The 25,176-nt window shown below is 45.0% G+C and overlaps 1 long non-coding RNA gene across 3 annotated transcripts; it reads right to left on the minus strand.

The window, feature by feature from the left end:
- Positions 1-18,955: 18,955 nt before the first annotated feature.
- On the minus strand, positions 18,956-21,835 carry LOC136401393 (uncharacterized). Of its 3 annotated transcripts, XR_010750515.1 has the most exons (5): positions 21,451-21,835; positions 20,531-20,712; positions 19,794-20,204; positions 19,598-19,680; positions 18,956-19,113 (listed from the first exon to the last, which is right to left on the minus strand). It is a non-coding gene; the product is annotated as an uncharacterized lncRNA (long non-coding RNA). The 3 variants fall into 3 exon arrangements; XR_010750513.1 differs by having other exon boundaries at positions 19,794-20,712; XR_010750514.1 differs by lacking the exon at positions 19,794-20,204 and having other exon boundaries at positions 18,966-19,113.
- Between the last annotated feature and the right edge of the window lie 3,341 nt (positions 21,836-25,176).

The following is a 25,176-nucleotide window of genomic DNA, read 5'->3' on the forward strand; positions in this document are numbered from 1 at the left end:
CATGATGAAAAGAACACGCTTCCTGCTCTTTGAGGCTTATTTACTCCTTATTACTAACTGACTGCCTCTCCTAAGGAAGGCTTCCAAGTGTTTTCCCACAGCTGCTCATCATGGCCCCAGGACTGGTTCTAAGACCAGCTGTAGAGGAGGTGCTGCTTCTCCTTCGTAAGTGAGGAAGAAGGGACACGTAGGAGAAGTGACTGACCATGCTCAGCCATGCAGGACATGAGCCACTATGACTACCTCCGAGGACAAAGAAGCCTCCTACTGAAGTCGACATAAGTCACAGAGAATAACTGTGACATAGTGAATAACAGAGCGCCCTGCCTACCTGCCTGGAGTCTGGAATGACTAGAACTAGTCAGAGAGGTGCACCTGGGGTCCGGGCAAGTCCTGGGAAGCACTGCCCAAAGCGAGGCGTCCCCAGTCGTCATCACAACAGCTTCTGCCGGCCAGCACGGCACATCCGCACCCTCCTCAGGGCTCTCCAAGTGCCCACTCAATGAAGCGGGCAAGGTGGGCAGTACCAAGCCTACTCCACCCAGCTTAAACCTTTGAAGTATAATCATCAATACTTGTTCCTTGCAAGTAACGATCCATTTTACATTTTCTATCTGACATTCAAATTGATTATCAAATAAAAGTTTGTCCAAGAAACTTATAAACGATAAAACTGTAAACATAAATGACTTTTCAATTAACCTTTTTTTTTTTTAACCGTTTGCCCACCTCGGTCAACTCTGACGGGATCTGCTGGTGTTTTGTACTGCACTGATCACAACTCTGACGGGATCTGCTGGTGTTTTGTACTGCACTGATCACAGCTCTGACGGGATCTGCTGGTGTTTTGTACTGCACTGATCACAAGTCAGATGCACAAACACACCCTGTCGGGTAGTTGGGGTTTACAGGGTTGTAAAGCAGAAAAAATTCCCTCTCTCCTCAAATCTGAGTGAAGCGGCCCTGCACTCACAGGACACACAGCTTGACCTAAGCCGAGGGTCTCCGAGTGCGGTCCCTAAGCGGCAGCAGCAGGACATGGACACATAGGACAGCGCCTCCCGGGCTTGAGCAAACCTGCTGCTGGATCAGGAATCCGGGACAAAACCCAGCACTGTGTCTAACGCAACTCCGAGTGATCCCGACGCACATGAAATTCTATCTAGGCTTTTATCCTAGTTCTAATAACATGCCCTTTCATCTTCAAAAAAAAAGTGTGACAGAGTAGCTAGAAGATGGAAGGAATAGTAACAAATTAAAAAAACCCTATTTATACTGCAAACACACCTCGCCAACATGAAAGCGTGCACGCCGAGGACTGGGAGGCGCCTGCGTAGACAGCCAAGGCAGGCACAGGCCAGGGGCTCGGACAGCGGTCAGTTGCCGCACCACAGGCGCGCAGGGCACTGCGGGGCACCGCCGGGAAATGCGCGCACCACCCGTGCGCAGGGTACCGAGGGGCACGCCGCCGGGAAAGGCGCGCACCACCCGTGCGCAGGGCACCGCAGGGCACGCCGCCGGGAAAGGCGCGCACCACACGTGCGCAGGGCACCATGGGGCACGCCGCGGGGAAAGGCATGCACCACCCGTGCGCAAGGCACCGAGGGGCACGCCGCCGGGAAAGGCACGCACCACCCGTGCACGGGGCACGGAGGAGCACGCAGCCGGGAATGCGCGCACCACACGTGCGCAGGGCACCGTGGGGCACGCTGCCGGGAAAGGCGCGCACCACACGTGCGCAGGGCACCATGGGGCACGCCACGGGGAAAGGCGCGCACCACACGTGCGCAGGGCACCGTGGGACACGCCGCCGGGAAAGGCGCGCACCACACGTGCGCAGGGCACCATGGGGCACGCCACGGGGAAAGGCACGCACCACCCGTGCGCAGGGCACGGAGGGGCACGCTGCCGGGAATGCGCGCACCACCCGTGCGCAAGGCACCACGGGGCACGCCGCCGGGAAAGGCGCGCACCACCCGTGCGCAGGGCACCGCGGGGCACGCCGCCGGGAAAGGCGCACACCACACGTGCGCAGGGCACTTCGGGACACGCCGCTGGGAAAGGCGCGCACCACACGTGCGCAGGGCACCGCGGGACACGCCGCCGGGAAAGGCGCGCACCACACGTGCGCAGGGCACCGAGGGGCACGCCCCCGGGAAAGGCGCGCACCACCCGTGCGCAGAGCACGGAGGGGCACGCCTCCCAGGATGCGCGCACCACCCGTGCGCAGGGCACCGCGGGGCACACCGCCGGGAAATGCGCGCACCATACGTGCGCAGGGCACCGCGGGGCACGCCGCTGGGAAATGCGGGCGATTCCCATTGAAAAATAATAAAAGACTTAGACAACCAAAATACTGTCCTCAGTGCAGGAAAAACAAGTCTGTCCATACGGCATAAGGCTAGAATGCCAGGGGCAACAACGACGGTCAACAGGCACTGGTGTGCATGCTTCTCTTCAGCCTTTGAAATGACTGGAATAGTGTCCAGAGTCTCCACTGGGACAAAGTGACCACATGCATCCTGAATGCCGTAATTCTATTCGTGTTCACAACTCCAATCACAAAGAAATCACCCTTTGAAATATATTTTGGAATCATTTTTTGATAGTCAACTTTTTTGAAGGCAATATTGATAATAACCTTCACTTTTACAGTCAGACAGAACTAGGCCAATACTTAACTTCATGACTTTAAAAAGTGACTTTTATTTTTCTGTGGCTCCTTCTGCAGCCTGAGACTTTAAAATACTCATCTCGAAGGGCTACTGTGAGGATTAAGATAATATACTGCCACCCAATGCTGAGCTCAGTATCCGGGCACATAAACAGCATATAACAAATGGCAGGAGAAAAGGAGGGAAGCAGATTCCTTTTTTAACATTCTTTTTTCTTTTTATTTATTCATTTTAGAGAGGAGAGAGAGAGAGAGAGAGAATGGGGAGGGGGAGCAGGAAGCATCAAGTCCCATATGTGCCTTGACCAGACAAGTGCAGGGTTTCGAACCAGCAACCTCAGCGTTCCAGATCGAGGCTTTATCCACTGCGCCACCACAGGTCAAGCAGGAAGAAGATTCTTTACCTCTTCTTTGCAACTTTGTTCACATAGCTTTTCTTATTTTCTTTTTTCTTCTTCTTTTCCAAATGAAAGGAGGGGAGAAAGAGAGAGACTCCCACATATGCCCTGACCGACCGGGATCCACCACCCAACTCCCATCTGGGGGCCAATGCTCTGCCCATCTGGGGCCATGATGCCAACTGAGCTATTTTTGGCCCAAAGCACTCAAACCAATCAAGCCATGGCTGCAGGAGAGGAACAGAGAGAGAGAGAGAGAGAGAGAGAGAAGAAGAAGAAGAAGAAGAAGAAGAAGAAGAAGAAGAAGAAGAAGAGAGAGAAGAGAGAAGAAAAGAGGAAGGGCAGGGGTGGAGAAGCAGATTGTCTCCTCTCCTGTGTGCCCTGACCAGGAATTGAACCTGGGACATCTACATGCTGGACCAACACTCTACCACTGAGCCACCAGGCAAGGGACAGCTTTTCCTATTTTCAATTTCATTTTTATGAGTCCTGCTTATCCTTCAAGACCCAGTTCAAATGCCAAATTCTCTATGAAAATTTCACCATTAAAATCAGCCACATAAAAGGTATTATAGATATACATCAATAACAGAAACAATGAACACCATCTAGTGCTTACTAGGTTTGGGGCAGTGTCTAAGTGCGTCATGTCTACTACCTCATCTAGTTCTTCCAACAACTGTTAGGTGGGTACTAGTCTCACCTTCTTTTCTGTTATGAAGAGTGCCACATAGGAGCTGCTGGCCTGGGCTCTGAACCCCGTGGCCGGGCTCTCCCAAGCTGCTCTCACCTGCACTCCATGCCTCCACGTCAACCGAGAAGGATGAGTAATTACTGCAGAGACCTTCTGAGAGATGACGGTGTTATATTTAGTACAGCTGAAGATGTTTTCTATGCATGCTAGAATCATTCACGACGGAGAGCTTATTCACCCTTCATAGAGAATACTTCCCAGATTCTAGTCCCTTCCTCCTCAGGCATGGGAGATGGCACTTTATCCTCGTGTGACCCAAGAGATGGAGACTGCTTGATCACCCACTACATTAGATTATCAAAACATGCTGTCATCTAATACGCTGTGCAAATATAACACAGTCATCAGGAATTGATAACTTTAATAGTCTAGACAGGGTATGCTGTCTTTGCATGGTTTTTTTTTGTGTTTGTTTTTGTTTTTTCATTTTTCTGAAGCTGGAAACAGGGAGAGATAGACAGACTCCCGCATGCGCCCGACCGGGATCCACCCGGCACGCCCACCAGGGGCGACACTCTGCCCACCAGGGGGCGGTGCTCTGCCCATCCTGGGCGTCGCCATGTTGTGACCAGAGCCACTCTAGCGCCTGAGGCAGAGGCCACAGAGCCATGCCCAGCGCCCGGGCCATCTTTGCTCCAATGGAGCCTTGGCAGCGGGAGGGGAAGAGAGAGACAGAGAGGAAAGCGCGGCGGAGGGGTGGAGAAGCAAATGGGCGCTTCTCCTGTGTGCCCTGGCCGGGAATCGAACCCGGGTCCTCTGCACGCTAGGCCGACGCTCTACCGCTGAGCCAACCGGCCAGGGCCTGCATGGTTTGATTTTATATACATACAGTGTCAAAGATACTCTGTGTAGAAAAAGACACTATTTTTCAAAGTAAGGCAGGCTTAAGTGTACAGAATTGAGTCTTACCAAAAAAAAAAAAAAAAAGAGAACATTCTTTGTGTAGGGGACACAAAAGTTAATAGTGTTTGCTTTTTAATGGAACTTTAAAACAGAGACTCAAGAGCAAGAATAAAGCATACCGTCCAAGGGATGATGTTTGGGTTATACAGAAAATGATAAGCTCTTGAAAGAGGATGACTTAAAAAGAAACTAACATTTCTCCATAATTGTTACAGTGCTGCTTTATCTACCTGAACTCTGAATGTATTTTTGTTACTTTATTTTAGGATTCAGAACATGTTAGCTCATCAACAATAAACTTCATGTGTTAGTTTTCTTAGGAATGGTCACCCCAAAATATATAGGGTGAAGCAAAAGTAGGTTTACAGTTGTTTGCACAGAAAATAATACGGTAATAAATAGTAATACAAGAATAAATAATACAATAAACTTTTGTGTACTCACAACTGTAAATCTACTTTTGCCCCATCTTGTATATATGGCAAATGAGTCAAAATAAAGAAAAAACATCACTTTTCAGTTTTCTTTAAAAATTTTTCATAAATTAAAATCTATCTTTTCTTAAATGACTCTAAAGGCAATTCTACTTAAGATAACGTTGACATCAAAGTGGCTTACCACTGGCCAGGGGAACATACAGAAAGGGCTCTCAAGACAAGTTTTACTGGCCAGACAGGGACTAGGCAGGTAGAGCCTAATGTAGGGAGGGACTTCAAATTCACTTATGTTTAGCCCAGGGTGATGGCTGGGAGGCAAACAACACGGGAAAGGTCCAGTAGCTGAGGCAATAGGATGCAGCCACACTGAAATAAGGGGCCATGCAAGCATACCCACCTCCGTAGTCAACAGCCTGAACGGGAGCCCTGACCAGACACACCCACCACGGGCTCCCACAGCACACTGAGCTAGCCTTTATCGCGGGTTAAGCTACATGGCAACTGTTTACTTGTCTGATTCATCCCACTACCCTTAGAGTTCAGGGACAAGTGTGAAATATCATAGGTGTGACTGAATGAGCAACAGAGAAGGCAGCAAATATAAAGAAAACTGATCTCACTGTACTTCCCCGGTTCCATATTTTGCCCTAAGAACCACCCTACAACTAAGAGGATAATAAAAACCTTATTTTATTTTACTTTTCATTTTTATATAATGTGAATCATTTAACCTCTTTGGATCTAAGTTGCTTCTTTTATAAAAGTAAGAAATTAAGACTAAATAATCCTTAAAGTCCATTCATCTCAATGATTTCAGATTCTATGATGGCACTGTCTTCTAATAATAAAGATTTGTCACTACTTAATGAATGCCTGTTTGTGGTAAATAATTGCACTTAAATCTGAACCCAAATTTGTGTTCTTTACTACTACACCAGCCAACTGCCACATAAGGAAAAAAATCCACAAAACACTATTTTTGAAAATATATACACATGTATAACATACAAGTACATAGCTATATAAGAAAAAACATCCACAAAACATTATTTTTAAAAATACATATAAGTGTATAAAAAAGTCTTAGTAAAATTGAAAAGACATACAACAGAATTTGCTTTAGGTAATGCAGAGAAAGCTCTGGTAGAGTCTGCCTTGGGTTTATACACCTGAAAAACGAAGATATATTTCATGCTAATGTATGTCGGACAACTAAAATCCAAGTTGTGTAAGTAGGCTGCCGATATCTCAGCACTAGGTTCGTGTTTCCAGAGGTCCACGGTCACATTTCCACCTACTGATCATGCCATCTCCTTCCTTAAAACTCTGCAATGGCTTCCCTCAGCACTGAGAACACGATCCGATCTCCACCCTGTGGCCTGCAAGTGGCTGCCCGAGCTGGCTCACCCCGACTTCTCCACCATTCTCCACCAGCACCCCCAGATCCCCTCTGCCAGACAGCTTATCACAAAGACCCTCACATGCCTGGTTCCTTCAGATCCTTCCAGGGTCTACTCAAATGTCACTTCCTCCAAGAGGTCTATCCAGTCAAGTGGCTCCCAGCTGGGTAATTTATTTTGACTGTCCTAAGTTGTTGAGTAGGTGAGAAATTTTCAAACATGACCGATATTAGTGGTAACAGCCGAGCCGGAGAGTACTGCGCCTTCCCCAAGCTGCATAGAGAACGACCAATCACGCAGGGGAAGTGCAGCCCACTCCAAGGCCACTGCTCTCGCAGCGTGCAGGGGTCACCCTCGCAACTCCCTGTGCTGGGGAACTGCGTGTCAGGATTCCGTATGACAGCCTTATGGAATGGCTCAAAGAGAGTCACTTCAAAGAATTTGCACATAGAACCATCACCAACCCAGAACTCGGGGCTCTCAGAACCCCTCAGTGGGGTCCAGCTCGCTCCTGGCAACAGAAGCAAACCTTTAGGTCGAGCCCTTAGGAACGGGGCGTGTGCAGCCAGCACAGTGCGTGCGCACTTCCATGTTAGGTGACATGACTCTGCTTGGCCTCTATCCCAACCAGCGCGCTTACAGGCCCGGAGGGGCGGGGCCTGCGTAGGGCAGCGAGCTGGCCACAATTCCTTATCGCCATCTCCCTTTGATGTTCCCCAGGGCTCTTATCATGACCTGAAATTATGTAGTTCCTTTGTTCCTCTACTAGCTCCCTGTTTGCTTCTCCTGTCACGCCCGCCAGGACAGAAGCTCTATCAGAGCAGGACTACGCTCCTCTCTCACTTAACTTCATGATGGCTCGGTGAACACAGAAGAGCAGAGGCGCAGAGGTCAACGACTGAGCCAAGCAAGACGACGTCAACTGATGCCTAAGACGCGAATGTGTATCTTGATTCCCACACTAGATTTCCTTTTCAGGTGTGAGCACCTCCACTTTGCTAATTACCCAGGTTCTAGACCCTAAATCCACCTCCATTTTAACCTCTAAAATATTTAACAATTGTTATACGCCTATGATGAAAAAAATAAAAAGATGACTCAAATGAGGTAACGACTGGATCCTTAAAATGCAACTGCCTGCCAGATGGTTCCAATAAACAAGAAAAGAGGTGACGTAATGACTTTAGAAAGTATCTCAATTCATATTTTTGAAGGCCGTGCCTAAAGATAGGTGATGCTAACCTGGACTGAAAAGATGGCCGTGTTTGTGTAAGAAGAGGGGAGAAGGCTGCAGTTAAATAAAACTAGGGCAGCAGCAGCGAGAAACTGGACTAAAACCGCTGAGGCGCTGGGAGGGTTACGTTTAAGCCTCAACCTGGCTAGGTTTCGTGTCTAGACATTTGGTCACACAATAATCTAGATGTTTGTGTGTAAGCACTTGTAGATGGAACGAACATCTACAATCAGTTGACTTTAAGTAAAGGAGATTACCATAATGTGGGTGGGCCACATCCAATCAGCTGAATGCTTTCAGAGTGAAAAACTGAGGTTTCCTGGGAAAAAAGAAATTCTGTATCAAGACAGGAACAGAAATGCTACCCGAGCTTACAGCCTGCTGGTCGACCCTCGGACTCGGGGCTGCCACACCAACTCTCTTGTCTGAGGTCCCAGCCGGCTGGCCTGTTCTATGTGAATTGTGGACTTGCCAGCTCCTACAATTGTGTGAGCCAACTTCTGAAAATACATCTCTCTCACACATACACACGCCTCCCATATGAAACTGTTGATACACACTACAAAATGGAGAGAGCTGAAGACCGTCACACTCGGTGAAAGAAGCGTCCTGTGCCTGCGCCATGGCAGCTAACATAAGAAAACAAACAGCGGTGCCTGGGAGTGACGGGGCCGGGGGCTCCGACAGAGGAGAATGCTTTGGGAGTTATATGTTCAGTGTCTTGACTGGGGTGATGGTTTTATGGGTATACACATATGTCAAAGCTTATCAAATTGTACATTTTCAATATGTGTAGTTTACTGTGTAATAATTATATTGAAATCCAGTTGTTTTTTTAAAAAATAGACAATTGTCAGAAGGGATAAGAAAAAAATTAAGATTTTTAAATAATCTCAGCAGAAAGAATTAATAAAGGCCTGCTCCTTACTTGGGACCAACTGCCAACAGATGACCTAAAGAACTGCTTCACACCATTCTTGAGTCAGCTTTTTCAAACAAGAAAAGTGACCTTTAATCTTGGAAGAATAAAAATTAAAGGAATAAAAAGAAATTGAGGCTCAAGATAGGAAGGAGAGAGAAAAAGGAATTATTTTTTAAAGAAGGTATTAAAATTTGTATTTATAGATCAAGAAAAATCATATTCTAAGACAATGAATGTATCTGCAGATTTGGTCATTTCCAAGGAATAAGAAAGAAGGGCCATGCGAATGGATGCAGAACCCATGCAGAATTCAAGAACAGTGCTCAAGTCGATTAATATGGAACGGGCTTTTGTAACATTACATATGCTCCCGTCCTCAACCCTTTCTACTGCTCCTTCTTGGTGTCTTTCTGGGTCCCTGCTTCTCGCACCCCTAAACACGTGTGCTCTCTAGATCCCTGTTCTTCCCGTCTCAGTCTACAGCAGGGTCACGACCTTCCAGAGGACTCATGATTCCCTTTCAAAATCTGATGAGGGCCATGGCCCCAAACAATGTGTATTCACATAAAAATCTACATGTAATTATTTCAAAGGTTTCAAGAGCTCCCACAAATGTTGACCGTGTATACCTCAGCTGTCAGGTAAAGGGATTCCTTGCAGAGTCCCACCCTGTCTCTACAAACCCCACACAGTGTGAGTGAGATACACAGCTGTGGCGATGGGAAATTTGAATGCTGACAAATAAAATTCACATAGAGCCTAGGTTCACATATTATTTTTCTAGAGATTTTGGCAAAATAATTCAACTAGACAGATTTGTAGGTTCCCTAGATTTATGAAGAAAGTTTCTGATGACTATTCTGTAGAAGCCCATTCTGTTACACATTGGTTTTACAAAGGACATAGAAAATATGCTTACCAAATTCTAGAGATAAGTTGTGACAGTAAGTAGCTGGACCACAGATCTGGGATTTAAAATACATGAATAATTCAGTCTAAAGGTAAGTAAGGTAAAGGGCACAAAAGACCCTCAAATTCAAAGACCTTTTCATACATAGACTCTCCTCTTCCCCAACTACCAATAACCAGTGACTGGTGGAAATGGCATGGATCCAGCAAGACTGCAAGCTCCTTGAGGACCAGTCTTCCTCATCTTCACAGAGCACCCTCCGTGCTGTCAGAATACATACACTGTTTGGGATACAGTATGCTATGGTGACCATGGGCTCCAAAATCGCATTGCCTATAACACAAGCACTTATTTCTCACTCATGTACAATGTCTACCACAGACCGGCTTCCCTAGGCCCTGTCATCCTGGGACCCAGGCTGCGTGCTCCGTCACCCGGGGACTGGCCCCAGCCAAAGCATGCTGGTCCAGGAGAGAAAGAAGAGCTAGCAGCAGAACCATGCGATGGAATTCAAAATGACTGTTCACACATGGGACATGTCACTTTACTGGTCAGGGAAAGCCAGCTGTCCAAACCTGATGTCAACAGAGTGGGAAATGCAACCCTCCTGCAGAGATGACCCTGGTAAAGAGAGACAACAAATACTTGGACCAATTATTTACCACAGGGCTTCGCTTTCCCAACAGAAAGCGCTCAGTAACTGGGGGTAACTGTTTCTATGCCATGCCATAAGTACCAGAGGGCAGGGACTGTAACCTATCTTGCTCCCTGGATGCCTCTGCCACAGGGTGCTGGCCACACAGTAAAGGACAAGCTAAACGCTTGCAAAGTGAATGTGAGATCTAGAATCAAAAACCTGTGACAAAGTATCATGTCTGCCGATCCCTGACTTAGTGAGAAGTCCTTTTTCTCTTCTGACTCTTGGGTGATTCTGGTAAAGACTAAATAAAAATATTTGTGAAATACCCATAAAACGGTGCCATATTATACACAGGTTAGCTCATACCTATAGATAGTCCAATGGGATGAAACTTTATAAATTCATTTAAATTTATATATTAATGAAATACATAATATCCTGCATCTACTTTCAAAGCATCAGCTGGCAAGGAAAGAGTAAGAAAGATTAGACTTAAAGCAATTAACATGAAAAAGGGAGGAGGTTTTAGCTGACCACAAGCTCCATATGATCAAAGGGTAATGTGGCTGCCAAAATAAAGTAATGCAAATTTCAGGCTGCCTTAATGGACATCCAGTACCCAGATAAGAGCTTCATTGTATTCAGCGATCATCTGACCACAGCTGAAGTGGTCCCTTCAGTTCTGGCCACCATATTTTAAGATGTATACCGACAGACAGACTTTCTCATGGGTTTAGCGATGTGGATGGAGAAAGGTCTGTAAACCATGTCATGTGAATATGGTTTGAGTTAGGACTTTTCCCCTTAGCGTAGCAGAAAGACTTAAGGAGGACTTAACCACCATTCTCAAATACTTGATGAATTACTGTGTGTAAGAATAAGTTTCACATACATAGCCCTAGACCACTAAGGGCCAGTTTAGGGAAACAGACCTAGCTCAGAGAAGTTACTCTTCACAACTGTAACCTTCTACAACAAGGGCAGGTGACACCACGGTAGAGACGCTACTGAGGACACTGAGTCAGGTGGTAAGTCGAACAGATCTAACGCACTTTACTCCTCTATAACTACAATTTGTGAGGCATTTGAAAATGTCCAAATAGTATTTTTTTTTTCTGATTGAGTAGTATTAAACATAATTACAACAAGGAACAAAGAACTGAAGAAGTGAAACAAGAAGTTGCCTGGCTTACCAAACACAGAAGAGCATGTTGCCGAAGGGAAATGAAATCTCAAGCTAGATAACATGGAACACGGACACAAGGTCTGGGCTTGTACAGAGGAAATAGGCTTTGTCTAAACCAGGGGTCTCAAACTCGTGGCCCGCCGAACAATTTTGTGCGGCCCGCAGACTAATCCACGAAGTTCAAAATATTTTGGATAAAATTAAGTAAGCCTAGGGGCCTACTTGTATTTGCCGAACGGCTGTGATCTTGCTCTGCGGCCCACATGCTGAGTTGAGTTTGAGACCCCTGGTCTAAACCGTAGTTATTCTGGAAGTTGTTTTTCTGCGTATGACCTATCGTCTATAATTTCCAACGAGGTGCAAAAAAATATTTTACAAATTCCTACCATGGCAATCAAGCAATAATACGGTTAATATTAAACAACTATTGTAATTACAAGACAACACTAGTGTTATCGATCAACTTGACTGAGTATTCAAATTTCCCATGGCAGACTACTTACACATATGCCACTGGAATTTAAAAATGGCCCCTTGCTAATGTCTTATTTTGCTTCCTTCCTCTATTGAAAATGCAGCACTTCCCACTCCCAACCCAGCTGTCAATCCGCACGCATTCTCTGCACACTCCGGCCCCCCAGCAGGCGCTAAGTAGGGGATAAAGAGAAACGCCTGACTTATCTTCACAGTCCAGCCCCGCATCTTCAGATCACTCAATTAGTTTTTAAATTCCTTCCTTTAATGAAATATTTCTTAAAGTCATCCACTAACTTCCCATTACATTTTAACTGCTACACAAGAGAAAGTCAAAGCAGGCTATAAGACACACTGGGTATTATGTGTTATTTCTTATTGTAACCACTCTTTGCAAAATATCTTGGGATACAAATTTCTTCTTCCCTTAAATTTTTCCCAGCAACCTAAATGGGCATATTTATAACAGGATTTCCTTGTACTGACGTAAATTACAGACACCCTACTTATTGCCCTCACTGCAGGTGCAGAGAAAAAATATGAGCTTAGAAACAGCTCATTGATTTGGCCCTGGATGCTTGGCTCAGGGGTAGAGTGTCGGCCCAGCGTATGGGAGTCCTGGGTTTGATTCTCATCCAGGGCACACAGGAGAAGCGCCCATCTACTTCTCCACCCCTCCCCCTCTCCTTTCTCTCTATCTCTCTCTTCCCTTCCAGCAGCCAAAGCTCCATTGGAGCAAAGTTGGTCCCGGCGCTGAGGATGGCTCCATAGCCTCGGCCTCAGGCACTAGAATGGCTCCGGTTGCAACCAAGCAACTGCCCAGATGGGCAGAGCATCACCCCCTGGTGGGCATGCCGGGTGGATCCCGGTCAGGCACATGTGGGAGTCTGTCTCTCTGTCTCTCCGCTTCTCACTTCAGAAACACACACACACACAAAACCCCAAAAAACAAACAGCTCACTGACTTATTAAATTTATATATGCCTTTCTGGAATGAACATATATTCATACATTTTAAAAAATCTATTCTTCCAAACCAAAAAAGTAAAAGAAAATGTAAAAAGTGAAAAAGCGGAACACCTATCCTCTAACAAAGGGGCATGAACGCGAGGACTTCTTTGGTGCCAGTTAGGCTTGTTTGACTTGTCACTGGATTCCTACACTTGTTATCTCGCACTCTCCTCTCTTGTGGCACTGCCAAGAACTGCACAGGTCACGGGAACACACTGCTCTGCGCAGAACCAGGAGAACACAGTTTCATAGTTTCAAATCACCCGTGTCAATCCCTCCAACAGAAACATCTACATTCCCCTGGGAGGTGGGAGAATGAGTCAGGAAGGAGATAAAATAGTTGCCAGTTTGAAAACATAATAACCAAATAAAAATGTTAATTTTCTTTTAAATTACATATATACTCATGTATTAAAGCAATTATTTTTAAATGATGGAAATAATACACAATGAACATTTGTTTAAATAAGAAACCACTAAAAATTAATAACTAACATGTACTATTTTCTATGTGCTGGGCATTCTTAAGTGTTCAACACACATTAACACATGTATTCCCTTCATCACAGCCATTTAAAGTTGTTTTATCAATATCTTCATTGCACAGATTAAAAAAGGAGGCACAGAATGGTTAAGTAACTTGCACAGGATCACACAGCGATGGACAGGCAGGAAAGGGACAGTTCTAGGACCCATTCTTTAACCTTTTGGGTGGGTATCACTACAATACTTTGACGTTTGAAGGTCTTTTTGAGTCTGTTAGCTTTAATCATATATGAAGACCTTGTTTCATGGGCAGTCAAGACTATATTATGTATATAATTGAAATGCTTTCTCAACCAACTTTTAAGATCAGATGACTGAATCCAATACATCACTTCTTTTAAATCAATAGTATCTAATCTAATCTAACATAATCGAATCTAATTTTTCATGTAAAATATATGTTCGCCTTACTACACTTAAGTGTAACCACAGGTGCCTTTTATATACTTAGCATAATAAGTATTATAGCTTCACACTATGTCACTAATGATACTTTGCACCGGCTAGATCTGGGATGTTTTATTCACATGAATGTGCATTAAAGTAATTCTCCTACTTCTCAAATTCTAAATGGGATTATTCAACAGACATCTGAATACTTAATGAACAAGTAGTATGCATACAAAGATAAAATAGAGGGTCTCTGCTCTCAAGAGGCCCAAGTTACAAGACAATGAAACAAGTACTTTTATGCAGTTACAACCAAGGTTCCAAGGAACCCAGTTCCACCTAACATGGCAGAGTGATGGTAGTCCCATGTGCAAAGGCATGTAACGTTTTCTTCTTAGGGCATATCAAGCAATTTCAATAGAAGCAGCATGCAGAGTGTACACGAGAAGCAAGGGAAACAGTGCTGAGAAACGAAGAACAAAGCTGGAGCAGGATAAAGGAAAGTCTTAGAAGTCATAGTAAAAAGACCCATCCGCTGCAAGGACTTAAGCAGGGCAGTGATGAGATCAAATATGGTAACAACAGTGGCTATCTCTCTCTTTATTTTCAACAACAGAACTCTGTACTCAAATCCTATGAAAACTTCCACGCTTAAAATTGATCAAAGTAAAACTGCATTGGTGAAAATTGGAATAAACCTGTTCAACTTCCTTCAGAAGCCTTTATAAAATAGTTTCAAAACTACTGCTTTAGAAAGAAAAATTACTGTATCTACACAATTGAGTTTTATATATATACTTCCTGTCTCTCCCAACATGATTCTAACTTCTCAGGTGTAAGGATTCATTCTTGTTTCTCTTCAATTACAGAACGAGGCATAAATAGAACTAAGCAAATAGCAATGGGCCTTCAAAATTAACGACAAAAAGTTATAATACAGAGAAAGGAAGATAAAGATTAATTATTAGCTTTCACACTCGAGTTAAACTATAATTTAAGTGACCATATTTTCTAACCTAAAAGTTAGAATTTATGGTTAGACATAATAGCCACAGAATATTCAAAACTGGTAGTGTTGGAAAATATAAAATTACTATTGAATTGGTATGATGTAATTTTTTTCAAGACTGATGATGTACTTGAATTTTCTTAACAATGATTTTACAGTGGAAAACCCTTCCCCACTGATCACCTGCTCTCCCACCTTATAAAATCAGTAGTTCTAAATGTGATCACTGAAAATGATCACCAGTGTGAAACTGCTTATCTTTCTCAGAGCCATCTAACCTGTTCCCAGCAATACCACGTAAAACTGATTAAAGATATGCATACACCTTTCCTAACAATTACTGCTCTTGATTCTTCACAGGGAGATGTGCCAATAAAAAAGCAAGGTTCCAGTCCTAGAGGAAAGGGATTTAATGTTTTATAATAAACAATTATATTTACTTTATACAATCTAATCTACTCCCTACAATCCTCCTCTCTGCCAGCAATCTCCCCTGCTCCTCACACTCACATTTTCAGGGAATGTGCCACTTAAATAGTCTCACGAATTTTCAAAGTGTCATCTCCTTTATAAATAGTAGATTAATTAAAATCAAATTCTAGCCTTGCCTGTGGTGGCGCAGTGGGTAAATGTCAACCTCGAACGCTGAGGTCCCCAGTTCAAAACCCCATCTTGCCTGGTCAAACACATATGGGAGTTGATGCTTCCTGTTCCTCCTCCCTTCTCTTCCTCTCTCTCTCTCTCTACCCCCCTCTCTAAAATGAATAAATTAAAAAAAAAATTCTGTCTGACCAGGTGGTGGTGCAGTGGATGGAGTGACAGACTGGGATGCAGAGGACCCAAGTTCGAGACCCTGAGGTCGCCAGCTTGAGCGTGGTCTCATTTAGTTTGAGTATAAGCTCACCAGCTTGGACCGAAGGTCACTGGCTTGAGCAAGGGGTTACTCGGTCTGCTGAAGACCCGCGGTCAAGGCACATATGAGAGCAATCAATGAACAACTAAGGTGTCGCAATGCGCAATGAAAAACTGATGATTGATGCTTCTCGTCTCTCCGTTACTGTCTGTCTGTCCCAGTCTATCATCCCCCCCACCTCTGTCTCAGTAAAAAAAAATAAAAAATTTTAAAAAATTCTAAAAACAATGCTTAACACATATCAAGAGTTATAGAACAATCTTAGTTTTTTCTCCATCAGATAAGACACTTAGAAAAAACCAACTCCCAACCACCCTGGGCTACTCTACCATGCGTTAAAAGTTCTCTTACAGAATGTGGCTGAAGGCCAACTATTACAATTATTAAAAGGAGGAAGAGAGGCGAGAAGCAGAGGATATAAATTTAATCCTTCAATATATCATTTAACCAACATGTACAATATATTCACCAACAGACATGTTTAAGGAATGGTACTTAAAACAGAAACAATATAAATGTCATTGTAAGGGAAATACTGTCCTATCTGAGACTGTAAACTCAATCCATCACTTAGCATTCAGTGGATCACTTCTGGTCATACTCTATACTCCTGAGTTTGCAAAAAATAGCCAATTAGTCTACTATAACTTTGGAGGAGATACAGACAACTCTAATTACAGAAAAAGAAATTATAACACATGTTCCAACTAAAGTTGCACATTTTGGGGAAATAGCTTAATAAATTACTAATTTCTACTTTTTTCCAATATAAAAGTCTGAGGACTATCAAATAATCATTAAAAAGCAATGACTTTTTTGTAAAGGAAAGCTTCTTTTTATAAATATATGCTTAAAAGTAATCCTATAAAAACATAAAAAGATCCTCATGTAAAATAACAACCAAAATAATACACAGTATCAAATAGTTAACTATATACATTTAACTATATATTCAATTAGGAGGTTTTAGAGCAAAATTTCTATCTCTTGCCCATTTAAGGGCAAGTTAAACAAAATTCCTCAGACAAATAGATATTTTTAAACGAGACTGAACAAGTACTACATTAATCTTAATATATCAAATAAAGTTCACTTAAAACAAATGCTAATAGAAATTTTAAATCATACGAATGTGTTTCTTCACATAGTAATACAAAAAATGTTCATAAATTGTCTTAAGATAAATTTATATGTTCTTCTAGTTTGTGAAAATTGTAATAACCTTTCTATTGAGAATTACTTCTGATTAAACCACTTCCAATAACTGAAATCCAAACAATCTCCCAGATGGAACAGTTGGGAAAAAACAGAACGGTTTTTATAATTCTGAATTTTCTACTGATACTATAGAATAGACAAGCTGACCCAACACTAAATGCTAGCATGACTGGAGTATAGGAAATATAAACATGTAATAAAGAAAGAAAAGCCTTTCAGAAGAATGAGGAAAATTCTGTGATCAAAATTCTGAACTCAGCCTTTCTTATTTTTAAAACTTTTCTCCAAATTTCTGCAGATTATAAGGTCTAAATATTTTTAAATTTGACTTGGTGGACTTATATATGTTAGTATTAAGTAATAGTTTATGCTTAAGAAGCCTTGCAAATATATTTTCAAAACTCAATTTACACAAAGTATGTGCACTACTGATTGCATTTATAGAAAAGAAAACTGAGAATGGAAAAATTAAGTGACATTTAAAATGTGACAGTGGGTTAAATAATGAAATTGAGACCATAAATCAGTCTTAAATTCCAATTAAAATTTCCAATCATTACCTCTTTTCTCAGATCTTCGCACATGTATTTTCTAAATGAAGTCTACTTACCTTTTTTTTATGCATGTGCTTGAAAAACTTTTTAAATTACATCCCCTCATTAATGATAAACCAAGTAACAAACTTATTTACCTCCCCACGCTCTAACATGAGCAATCCTTTGAGATAGCTTCTTGGAGTTAAAAAAAAATTAAATACTTCTCTTAATATCACATCTTTAATCTTCATTTTTACTCAATTATTCAACAGAGGAACTTAAGAGCCTGCATTAAAACATCAGCAGCATCCTTCAATCTGTTCCCTACATTTTTATAATATTCAATTATCCTAAAGTTGGGCCCTGATCCCATAGTCAGCATGCAAATAATTTCATTTTTTATGTCTAACGTATAAAACAACTATTAACACTCTCAAAAGATATCTGAACACTAATATACCTGCATGCTTAGTTCCTATCCTGTAATTCCCTTCTCTAAAAATAAGATGTCTCTAAAAGGGGGAACCAGCAATGTCCCTCTAAGGAAGCCAGGCATGAACAGTATGAAACAAAGTGAACTTGATCAATTATCCTTAACAAACTTTGTGTCTGGCTCCTCTCCTTCTGACTTAGCCCAACAAAGCTTGAGCTAACACATAAATAAGCAAGCTCTACTCATTAACTCATACTGTTTTCCCTTTTACATCACCAAAGCAAAATGATTTCAGAATGACAATTCCAGTATTTCATTGTTATCTCCTGTGATTCCAAATAAACCCAAGTGCTCTAACAAAAAGAAAAAAGCTCCCTTGAAAGTTTAGAGTATGTAAGTTGTTCTTTTATCAAAGTAGAATTTTTCACAAGTGACCCAGAGAACTGCACCTGAAGGACACCAAGCCTTTAGTTCAGGAGAATAATCGGCACCTAGAGAGAAAGTCAAGGTCCTGGTTTTCCTACATCTGGACTTTAGACCAAATCTATTTATTCTGAGTTTGCTGTCGTCTGGGTATAACCACTGGGCATCCACGGCGGCAGGACCACCGTCCTAGTGAGAGCAGGTTGTAACAAGGTGCTTTTGATACCTCGGGAACTAAACCACCTTGGACGGGGCTCCAGATGAACCTGACCATAAAATTCTGGCATTTTAATTAGGTTTCAATATACTCCTTAAATGGTAAAGCATCAATCAGATGATAATTTTCCCATTCAGTTAAAACAATAATAGAGAGCACATAAGTAGCATAACTTTGCACTTAAGAAGGCCATAAGTATTAATTTTGCCCCCAAACATTTTTTGGGAAAGAGACAATTCAAGGAACATACTGATAAATCTTATATTACGCCAAAAACCTGTTTCTAAATTATTATATGTCAACCGATTTTTCATCAATCAAAAAACATTTTACTTATTTTACTTTTTAAAAATGTTCATTTATTGATTTGAGGGGGGGAGGGAGAGCACTCAACAGGAACATCCATCTGTTGTTGCATGTGCCCTGACCGGGGAGGAACCGGCGAGCTCTGTGCTTCTAGATGACGCTCTAACCAGCTGAGCTATCTGGGAAGGGCAAATCAAATCATTTTTTATAAGTAACATTAAAAAAAGCATTAATTATTTGAAGACCCCCTTTTAGTAAGCCCTTTTCTGTAATACATAATTCTCATATAGTACTGTAACCAATCACTGTTTAATTTGTTGGGTAATCTTATACTTGTAAATATCAAATTTCCTCAAGTGAGCACAGCTGCTTCCATGGGCCAACTTCAGCCCAGCATTACTGCCCTTCTGCCTATCTCCCAAGTTCTAAAATCCTCGCCCAAAAAACCCAGCTGGTCATGTGGTAGAATACACAACACTACAAAAGTTTAAAAAAGAAATTAAGTGATTTCTTTTTAATGTAAAACAGAAATGTAAACATATTCCCCAAAAAAGGTCAATGAAGTATTTGCAAAAATATCAAGATCTTTGTATCTCGGATCACTTTCCCATGTGTCTTTATCACCTAGAACACCCAGAACTGTTTATCTCCATGAACACTGACCTCTACGACTGCCAGCAAGGTCAACGGGACCTGCAGGAGGGGACACGTTGGGGAAGTGCTGATCTGCCCAATTCTATGGTTCCCTTTAAAAAGAGAGAAGGAAGGAAGAAACAAGAATTTATTTACATATCACAGGAAATGATGTTTTAGGTTGTCAAGTTCCAGCACCCCATCACAGGATTGAACATTGGCATACGTCAGCAACAGCCAATAGGAACAAGAGGTAAACAGGCATCGCAGCACAAAACCAGGCACAAAAACTCCACAGAAAGAATCAACAAGACCTCCAACTGACTCGCCTCCCTCACATCGTGTACTGAGAGCCTCTGGCATCCTGGCTACGTGCCACGATGACTCAATTTCAAAATGAGAGTTCTCTGTTGTCAGAACTTTTTGAAAAGGATAAATAACCAAAGATCATTAATCAAAAGAAGCACCCAGGCATCAGAAAGGCTTAGATAAGGAACAAGTATGTATATGCCTAGCTGACCAATTACCATTAAATTCACCAGAAAGGGTGTCTTGGCTGTTCTCGTATCCTGCACCAAGGACTCCAGACATTTCCTCAGCTGTCACAATCCTGCACCTTTCATAAACCAGGTATTTTCTTGGGCGAGATTTAAATTTTCAACACATTACCCACTTGGTATTATCTGTTTAGGCCAGACTCAAAACAAGCTTATTACATGTAAACGACTATATCTGAAATTTCCAAATTAACTTTCAAATACGAAAAAAAGACATGTCAGAGCTAGTGCATGGTCATTTAAAAGTGACTCACAGGAGAGCAGTTCAACTATAAATATCTCATTCTAATGTTTGGTAAGAAGGAAGAATGCATTATAATAGTGGAAAACCAAAGGAAAAAAATCAGTAGAAGCACTGGTTTTTCACAAGCAGCAGAGTACTGGGCTGGGCGCAGTCTTCCAATACCTCCAGGGAGCTTCAGATTGGTGGGTGGCACTGGGTCAATGCGATTACTTCAACCCGGGTTGTTGTAACTACACTCCACTTTGACGGGCTCCAAAGCTTATTACAAAGAGGCGACTGCTACAGCATATCCAAGTCCTTCCGTGTCCTCCTCTTTTTCTCCCACGGAACACGGCGCCTGACACCTGAAACTCATCAGACAAACATTACCTTGTTTCGGGGCTTTCGAGTTTGTACTTATTATTTTTAAAGTCCCACTGGGCACAGATTCAGTTAGGTGTGTGTGTGTGTGTGTGTGAAAATTAACCCAATTCCTGCATAAGCAGGTAAAGGACTTAGGACCATTCGAGCAGTTCCCTCTCTCCCAAGTAACTTTTTTATCCTTTAGTCCTAAAATAACCGCAAGCCACAAACATCAAACATTGGCATGGCAACGTCCACACATCATGCCCCGCTGCTACCCTCGGTCGGAGTCGTTCAGCTCCGGTTCCCACCCAGGCCGATCCTCTCCGTCCCTCTCCCTCCCACCCTGGGCTCCCCACTTCCCCCGAGTTTTGTTGAAATCCGCCGCTGTCGCTGGCTGGGGAAGAAGCGGGGCGCCTCGTCCCAAGGGCAGAGTTTCCCCCCGAGTGCCCCGCAAACATTTCCCGCGGGGCCCCGCGCGCACCTGGCCCGGCGCCTCGCCCCGGCCCCGCGCCCCCCGAACCCGCGGAGGGGCCGCCCTGCCCACGGCTGCCCGGGGGGCGGCACTCCCCACGCCCCGAGCCCCACCACCCCGCGGCCGATCCCCAGAGGCCCCGCGCCGGGCTGAGCCCGCGACGCCCCCCAGAGGCCGGGGCCCGAGCGCCTGTCAGCGCCCCCGGAAGGGCTCAGCCCGGCGCCCCGTCCTCGCCTGACATCCGCCCCCCGCCCGCCGCACTCACCTGGCGGGCTCGGCCACGGAGGTCGGGGGGTCGCGCGGGGAGGCCGCCCGTCAGCCCGCCGGGCCCCCACCCTCCCTCCGACGCCCGCGCCCGCGCCCGCGCCCTCGCCCGCACCCGCACCCACACCCGCCCGGCGCGCGCCCCAGGCCCGACGCGCGCCCGCAGCGCCGGGGGAGGGGGCGCGGCGAGGACGGACACGGGGTGGGGGGGCGCGACGGGAGCGGCGGCTCGCTGGCGGTGGCGGAGAGAAAGCAGACTCGGCCGCGTCCGTCATGGCGCGCGGCGGCTCCTGCGGCCGCCCCACTCCCTCGCCTTTAGTTTGACCTTTCCCTCCAGTGTGTCGGAGGGAAAGCGCCAGCGCGCGCGCGTGTGCTGGTCTCTGTGAGTGTGTGTGTGTGAGCGCGCGCGGACGCGAGCGCGCGCGCGTGGGGAAGGGGCCGGGTTCGCTCCTCGACGCCTGACGTCACTGTCATGGCAACGGCAGCCCCGCCCCTCGCCTCCCATTTCCTGCCCCCGCCCCTTGTGCACGTTCCGGGGCCTCACGTGCTCACTCACACGCACGCAAGCACGCACGCACGCTTGGAGCGCGTGCGCCCAGAGCGCTAGGAGGGCGTCCGGGTGGGGTAGGTCGTCTAGGCCTCCTCGTCCGTCTCCGGAAATTCGACCAATCCAGTGAGGAGGAGCTATGGGCGGGGCGCGCTCGCGTAGAGCGGCGTGAAAATTTTCCCGAGACGGACCGAAAGCCCTTCCCGAGCGGCTGTGCGCGCTGGGTGGTGGAAGGGGTGCAGTTGCCCGGGAGTGTAGGGAGGAGGCGGGAGGGGCAGGCAGGTACTTGAGGGCTGGAACCTGGGAGCCCAGTTGGGGGGAAGTTATGCCCTGTCATGCTGGGAGCTGCGACAGTCAGCCTCACACTCCATTGCGGCATGGCCCCCGCCACTAACGCTGTGTGACCTTGGACATGCTACTTAAACACTCTGAACTGAATGAGTCAAATGGGGTCAGTTATATCCACCGCGGTGCTTGTGAGGATTAAAAGAAAAGGTGGGAAAATCTTCACCTGGCACATGGTAGACCCTAAATGCTGGGTGTGGAGGCCACAACCTCTTTATTCTACAAATGGGGACACTGCGGGGGGGGGGGGGGGATTTAAAAGATTAAATGACTTGTTCGCTATCAGGTAGTGGCTAAGACCCAGGCTTCCAGTTCAGTCCTCTTTCTCCTGCCTGCCGTTCCCTCGGGGAGCGGAAGAACACATGCCAGGAAAAGAAAGTTCCCGTGACTATCTGTGGATCTTTTCTTTCTTTTTTTTTTTTTGCATTTTTCTGAAGCTGGAAAGGGGGAGACAAACAGACACCCGCATGCACCTGACCGGGATCCACCCGGCATGCCGCTCTGCCCCTCCGGGGCGTCGCTCTGTCACGACCAGAGCCACTCTAGCGCCTGGGGCAGAGGCCAAGGAGCCATCCCCAGCGCCCCGGCCATCTTTTGCTCCAATGGAGCCTCAGCTGCGGGAGGGGAAGAGAGAGACAGAGAGGAAGGAGAGGGGGAGGGGTGGAGAAGCAGATGGGCGCCTCTCCTGTGTGCCCTGGCCGGGAATTGAACCTGGGACTTCCGCACGCCAGGCCGACGCTCTACCACTGAGCCAACCGGCCAGGGCCGGATCTTTTCTTTCTATCCCACCCACCCCCTCCGGTTCCTGCAGAAGTTTAAGTTAGTACTGTGGACATGGAGCGCCATAGCCTTAGTGCCACTTTTGGCGTGGAGCTATTTGGCTTCTTCACTTGCATCTGAACAAGGAACAGAAAGGGTGCTTTCCGAAGTTCCTTTGGGGCCTCTAAATGTCCTCTAAACTAGTTTTGGTTAAAGTTTAAACATGGGAACAAGGAGCTCCGGGGCCTCTATAATTGCTGGCTAGCTGGGGAAAGATTAACTTAGTGAGCCAACATTTATCCAGCGTCCACTGAGTGGCCAAGAATGCCTCTCCAACCCCAAAGGAGCCTATGACCTTAAAGCTGTGTAGGCACCTGTGGATTCAGATGCACTGGTGACCTCATCGTTACTCAAACTTGTGCGGAGAGCTTTCTTCTCACTTAGCTCTTAATCACGTAAGGCCGCCCGTTAGTTCTTGAAGGTTGTAGTACTAATTTGGTGTTAACTTTTTACAGATTTGGTGTTTACAGTACAGATTTGGTGTTAACTTTTTACGAAGTACTAGATATCTGCCCCCCCATCTTGTAGCCCCAAACCTAAACCTCATCCTGGTAAAGGACTTCACCCAGTGCCTCAAACGTGCCCTTACAGGTCCCACTTCCTTTCCAGGAGTTCATTCACTTGACCCTAACAGGCTTCAACTAAAATGTATAGTCTCTTCCAAAAAGTCTTGCTGGATCTACTGAGTTGAAATGATAAGAGTCCCTTTGCTTGGTAACTACCTTACTTAGTAGACTTTGTGTTCTGTGCTTTACACACATCACCTACAGAAAGCTGCTGTGAACATTGAGGTACAAGTTGGCTGTTCCTATTCCTTGCTCCCGTAACATCTTATGGTCTAATACAGCACTTATGGCCCGTTCCTTTAGGGCTTGATGTATTTGCCTTTTCCCATCAGACTGTAAAACTCTTTCACGGCAGGAATCGTGCTAGTTGCACTTTGCATTTCCAGCACCGTCCTCAGTACCACAACGCTGCTGAACAACTATTCGATAGCTATTGAATTGGCCGCCTGGGCTCCCTGCCTAGTTAATAAAGTTGTTAGGGGCAGGCTTTACCTTGTTTTTATCTCTGAACCAAAGATTTTCTGGGAAGTTAAAGAGTTCCCCATAAATCTTGGATTACTCTAAAATGTACCAGAAACATGGTCACACTCATGCCAGGAAAGAAGGCAGGCACTGGCAGTGACAGAAGATACTGAGCAGAGCAAGAAGTAGGAGGTCCAGGGAAGAAGAGGTAGTGATTTCTTAACTGCTGTCGGGGACCTGTAATGAGAGGTTTTAGGTGTTGTTAAGGACGAGGTAATAGGCAGGTTACTCCAACATGTGTCGGTGATATGGCGCCTGGAAAGGAAAATGATGTAAAGAGGAGGTTTGAAAAAAGATCAAACAGTGTTTGCAGCCTGTGTTCCTTTCTCTGATTCGGCACAATAATGCAAAGCACGGTGGTATTGTGTGTGTGTGTGTGTGTGTGTGTGTGTGTGTGTGTGTGTGTGTTGCATTGCTCTTTGTTTGATAGGCTGTTTAAGTCATTGTGTGTGTGTGTGTGTGTGTAAATCTTTCTCAAACCTAGTCCTCTTATTCCTGATCGTGTTACTGGCAGTCCAAGCACCGAGTAGCGTGAGTCAATCTCAGTTTATCCCCATCTCCCTTCTGTCAGTCTTGGAGTCCCATAGTCTTCATAAATGATGGTGCTGGCCACGCCCTCAGCCACTGTCTAAGTGTGAGCCCTCCTATCTGTCATCTGAACAAAAACCTCATTGGTCTTTTTTACCTTTTCTTGGGCCAATCCAGCCCAACTTCCACCACACCCCACATCCCTGAGGGACTTATTCTGAATGGCAGAAAATTGAGCCTATTCCCAACCAGCTTAAAGGTCTTCTGTGACCTCTTGCCTTTGCAGGAAAAAGGTGTAACTTCTTCAATGGCGTCTGATGCTTCATCCCCCACTAATTTCTTCAGCTATGTCTCCCCTGACTTTTGCAATAACTGGTTTGCTCCACAGATGTTGTAAACT

This window comes from Saccopteryx leptura, chromosome 3 (assembly GCF_036850995.1).
Source record: "Saccopteryx leptura isolate mSacLep1 chromosome 3, mSacLep1_pri_phased_curated, whole genome shotgun sequence".
NCBI classification, from domain to species: Eukaryota; Metazoa; Chordata; class Mammalia; order Chiroptera; family Emballonuridae; genus Saccopteryx; species Saccopteryx leptura.